Genomic DNA, 6,102 nt, shown 5'->3' on the forward strand with positions numbered 1-6,102 from the left:
TTCTACAGCGCCCTGCTCCCGCTTCTCCAGGCTCTTTAAGGCGCCATATTCTCCCGGACTCTGCCGTTTGTTGGCACCCCTGTGGGCCCACATTTACTCTTCGTGGCATTCAGTAATCCAATAACTGTTTCTGATGAAGGTCTTTGTAGACCGAAAACGTTTAACAATTAAGCTGGATGCACTAAATAAATGAATTATTCACTTCTGATCATGCAAAAAGTTCGTCTGAGTGCCAAGTATTTATTGCTTTGATTTGACGGGTTGGAAACCTAACTTGTGCACCCCCAAGAAGCCAAGAGTGCCGTGCTTTATATTGTTTCAGTGTAGCGGTTGGTTATAAATATGATCTTGGCTGCTGCATTCATCATTGATTGGAAAGGGGAGGGTTTTGCAAGAGGGAGACCGATTATTAGTGAGCTACAGTAGTTCAGGCGAGAATGAATCAGAGCAACAGTAGGATTAAAGGGAACCTGTCACCCCGTTTTTTCAAGATGAGCTAAAAATACCGTTAAATAGGGGCAGAGCTGTGCTTTACATTAGTGTATTTTGTGATCCTTTATTCCCCACCTATGCTGCCTAAATACCTTTGTAAAGTCGCCATTTTGGGCTGTCACTCACGCTGGTCAGGTCATATGGGCGTGGTGACAGCGCTGTTTCTCCCCCAGATCTCCGTTGGTGGCGTAGTGGTGTGCGCATGTCCAACTGGTGAATCCACTGCACAGCTTGAAGGAAAATAGCGCGATCTGCGCTATTCAGCCATTTATCGGTGGGCACGGCCATCTTTGTGAGTCCGCGCATGCGCAGATGGTTCTTCTCGGCTTCCAGGGGCTTCAGGAAAATGGCTGCGGGATGCCGCGCTTGCGCAGATGGCGATCGCGGCGGCCATTTTCCTGCAGCCGAGATGCAAACTTGGCTTCAGGAAAATGCCCGCCGAGATCTCCATGTGCGCACGCGCGGCATCCCGCAGCCATTTTCCTGAAGCCCCGGGAAGCCGAGAAGAACCATCTGTGCACGCGCGGCCTCACAAAGATGGCCGCGCCCACCGATAAACGGCTGAATAGCGCAGATCGCGCTATTTTCCTTCAAGCTGCGCAGTGGATTCGCCAGTTGGCCCCTTACCAGTCAGAGAACACCAGGCTGCAGCTATTTGCTTTAGCTTGGCTGGTTGTCAAAAATGGGGGGCCCATGCCATTTTTTTACATTATTTATTTAAATAATTTTAAAAAACAGCATGAAACTCTTCTATTCTTAATAAACTGGTTATCACAAATAGAAGAGACCCCATTTTGTCATTATTATTATTAATAGCGCAGACGCTGGCTTATGAATACTCCTAACAGCGGCGCCTGCTCTCCCTGTCATCAGCAACATCAGGTGTAGGCTGATGAGAGTAGTACTCTCTCATCACCTGACCAGTAGTAAACAGGGCTCTGGTCAGCGGTAAGATCATTACCGCCAGTCACAGCTGCTGGCTCACACTGTCATCTGACAATGTGGGAACCACAGCTGTCTGACCGGCAGTAATGATCTTACCGCTGATCAGAGCCCGTGTTTACCCCTCTATCATGCAGACATTTTTCCATTTACTTTGAAGAAACTAGTAATATTAAAAATTAACATTAATTAATCAATATTATTAAAAACCCAAAATACTAGCAAACAAATAAAACCTTAGGGATAATCATTGTGCAAACGAAGCAAAAATTATAATTATACCTGAAACACAATAAGTGCACTATGCCCCCTAAGAGGACCTAGTCATATTATGGAAGGGGGCTATATAACTGGTGCAGATTCATGGCACTATGCATAAAAATTGCTGGTCATGTATTTGGCCTGTTGCACATCAGGGATATACATGAACACAGACAGGATGATGACCTAAAGGAACCTTTACTTGTTTGTTAGTGTTTTGGGTTTTTAACAATATTGATTATTAATTTTTTATATTACCACTTTCGCCATAAATTCTCTCATATGTCAGTGGTCTCTCACATCTATACCCATCTATTGCTTTGAAGAAACTAACTCAATTAGAAATTGTAGGCAGCAAGTCATCTAAAAAAAAATTCGGACAAGGCCATGTCTACAATTGTGAAGCATTATCTCACCTTTTCACAGTCTGTAAGTGTCTGGCAAGTGACCAGACTAAGGGCTGGAGTTTTTGTAAAGAAATGTCCCATTCTTGAATGATGTGGGATTCCAGCTACTTACCAATTCTGGGTCTTTGCCAGAAGTTTTGTTTCATAATGTGCCAAATGTTTTCAATTTGTGAAAGGTCTGATTACATGACAAGCATGCAATATGTCTGTCCTGTTGCCCTTGTCCCTTGTGCACATGAATTTCTTCAGAATCTCTGAATCTTTTGATAATATTATATACTGCGTGATATTCAAAATCTTTTATATAATACATTCAGGAACATTTCCACAATTTTTAGATTAATTTGCTCACAGATTGGTGAAGGTTACAGGACATTAACTGTGACGTGCAGGGTACAGAGGCATGCAGAAAGATAGTGGGTGGATGATGGCTGTTTCACGTGTCAATGCTTCAACGGGTCATTGGCACGTGAAACGGCCGTCATCCACCCACTATCTCTCTGCATGCCTCTGTACCCTGCATGTCACAGTTAATGTCCTGTAATCTTCACATGGAATAAAGGACTATATCTATGAACGTAATGGTAAGTGCCGCATACTTTATCAAACACTATGTAACCGAATGCATATATGCAGAGCACCTTGGATCGAGCTGTAAAAGCTCTGACACAGTGGAACCACCCTCTGTTAGTGGGATTGATCACTCAGTATACTGGTGCCGCATCCTATACTCTTAAGATTCTTCACAGATTGGTAAACCTTTGACCGACTTTGCTTCTGAGTGACTCTGCCTTGCTAACGTGCTCTTTTTATAAACGCTGATGTGAAGTATAGGCCGCAAATGGGCTGTTTTTCTCACACTTCCCTCAGATGAAATTCAGATGTCCAAGTCAAGTGCCAGAACTGCAACTCATTGGCAGCTGCTGATTGGCTACAGCACTCACATGGTATAACAATGTCACACGAGTGCCAGGAGACATGGCACTGATATTGCTGGAATGGTGTTGGTTCATTAGTTAAACACCTGTTTTTTTATTTGACACTAAGGAATTCAACATTTAAGAATGGGTTTGTCTACATAGTGGTCAACTCTTTTAACCCCTTCCTGACCTGTGACATAGCGTATGCGTCAAGAAAGTTGTGCCAATCCGACCTGTGACGCATATGCTGTGTCACAGAATGATCGCATCCCTGCAGGCCTGGTGAAAGGGTTAACTGTAATTTCACCAGACCTGCAGGGACAGGGGGAGTGGTACTTCAGCCCAGGGGGGGTGGCTTCGCCCCCCCATGGCTACAATCGCTCTGATTGGCTGTTGAAAGTGACGTTTCACTTTCACTTTCAATCAGAGCAATCGTAATATTTCACCAATGAAAATTGGTGAAATATTACAATCCAGCCATGGCCGATGCTGCAATAGCATCAGCCATGGCTGGAGACCGCGATCTGCCTCCGCCACTGCCACTGATCCACTGCCCCGTCCTCCGTCCTGTCCTGTGCTCCGCTCCCCTCTGTCCTCCTGTCCGCTCCCCCCGCAGTCTGATCTCACCCCCGCTGTCCGATCCCACCCCTGCATACTTACCGACATCTGATGTCCCTCCCAGTGTCCATCTGTCTTCTGCATGGGCACCACCATCTTCCAAAATGGCGGGCGCATGCGCAGTGCACCCACCGAATCTGCCAGCCGGCAGATTCATTCCAGGTACATTTTAATTGCTCTGATAGGTTCTATCACAGCGATCAAAATAAAAAAAATAATAAATAACCCCCCCCCATTATCACCCCCATAGGTAGGCACAATAATAAAATAAAGAAAATATATTTACTTTTATTTTTCCACTAGGGTTAGGGTTAGAACTATGGTTAGATCTAAGGTTAGGGCTAGGGTTAGGGCTAGGGTTAGAACTAGGGTTAGGGTTACAACTAGGGTTAGGGTTAGAATTAGGGTTAGAATTGGGCTATATGCACACGGTGCTTATTTGGCTGGGGATCTGCAGCGAATTGGCCTCTGCAGATTCGTAGCAGTTTTCCATCAAGTTTACAGTACCATGTAAATGTATGGAACACCGATCCGTTGTGCTCATGGTGCGGAAAACACCGCGCGGAAACGCTGCATTGCATTTTCCACAGCATGTCAATTCTTGTGCGATTCCGCAGCGTTTTACACCTGTTCCTCAATAGGAATCCGCAGGTGAAATCCGCACAAAAAACACTGGAAATCTGCGGTAAATCTGCAAGTAAAACGCAGTGTGTTTTACCTGTGGATTTTTCAAAAACTGTGTGGAAAAATCTTCACACGAATCCGCAACATGGGCACATAGCCTTATGGTTAGGGTTGGAATTAGAGTTAACGTTGGAATTATGGTTAGGGTTGGAAATAGGGCTAAGAATAGGATTAAGGCTGTGTTGGGGTTAGGGTTAGGCTTGTGGTTAGGGTTATGGTTAGGGTTGGGACTAGGGTTAGGGGTGTGTTGGGGTTAGGGTTAGGATTGGGATTAGGGGTGTGTTGGGGTTAGGGTTGTGGCTAGGGGTGTGTTGGGGTTATGGTTGTGCTTAGGGGTGTGTTGGGTTTAGGGATGTGATTAGGGTTATGGATAGAGTTGGGATTAGGGTAGGGATGTGTTGGAGTTAGTGCTGTAGTTAGAATTGAGGGGTTTCCACTGTTTAGGCACATCAGGGGTCTCCAAACGCGACATGGCGCCACCATTGATTCCAGCCAATCATGCGTTCAAAAAGTCAAATTGTGCTCCCTCCCTTCTGAGCCCCGACGTGCGCCCAAACAGTGGTTTACCCAAACATATGGGGCATAAGCATACTCAGGAAAAATTGCACAACAACTTTGGGGGTCTAATTTCTCCTGTTACCCTTGGGAAAATAACAAAAGGGGGGCTAAAAACTTATTTTTGTGTGAAAAAAATGTTTTTTTATTTTCGCGGCTCTGCGTTATAAATTTCTGTGAAGCACTTCGGGGTTCAAAGTGCTCACCACACATCTAGATAAGATCTTTGGGGGTCTAGCTTCCAATATGGGGTAACTTGTAGGTGGTTTCTGCTGTTTAGGCACATCAGGGGCTCTGCAAATGCAACGTGACGCCCGCAGACCATTCCATCAAAGTCTGCATTTCAAAACATCACTACTTCCCTTCAGATCCCTTACGTGTGCCCAATCAGTGATTTCTCCCCACATATGGGGTATCAGCGTACTCAGGACAAGCTGTACAACAACTTTGGGGTCCAATTTCTCCTGTTGCCCTTGTGAAAATAAAAAATTGAGGGCTAAAAATAATTTTTGAAGAAAGAAAGATTTTTTTTTATATTCACGGCTCTCCGTTATAAACTTCTGTGAAGCACTTGGGGGTTCAAAGTGCTCATCGCACATCTAGATTAGTTCCTTGGGAGGTCTATTTTCCAAAATGGGGTCACTTGTGGGGGAGCTCCAATGTTTAGGCACATATGGGCTCTCCAAATGCGACATGGTGTCCGCTAACAATTGGAGCTAATTTTTTATTCAAAAAGTCAAATGGTGCTCCTTTCCTTCCGATCCCTGCTGTGTGCCCAAACAGTGGTTTACCCCCACATGTGAGCTATCGCTGTATTCAGGAGAAATCGACCAACAAATTTTACGATCCATTTTATCCTGGTGCCCATGTAAAAATGATAAAATTGAGGCTAAATGAAATTTTTTTGAGAAAAAAAGTACTTTTTCATTTTTACAGATCAATTTGTGAAGCACTTGGGGGATCAAAGTGCTCACTATGCATCTATATAAGTTCCTTTGGGGGTCTAGTTTCCAAAATGGGGTCACCTGTGGGGGAGCTCCAGTGTTTAGGCACACAGGGGCTCTCCAAATGCAACATAGTGTCCGCTAATCATTGGAGCTAATTTTTCATTCAAAAGTCAAATGGCACTCCTTCCCTTTCGAGCCTTGCTGTGTGCCCAAACAGTAGTTTACCCCCACATGTCAGGTATCGGCATACTCAGGACAAATTTCCCAACAAATTTT

This window comes from Ranitomeya imitator, chromosome 1, assembly GCF_032444005.1.
Source record: "Ranitomeya imitator isolate aRanImi1 chromosome 1, aRanImi1.pri, whole genome shotgun sequence".
NCBI classification, from domain to species: domain Eukaryota; kingdom Metazoa; phylum Chordata; class Amphibia; order Anura; family Dendrobatidae; genus Ranitomeya; species Ranitomeya imitator.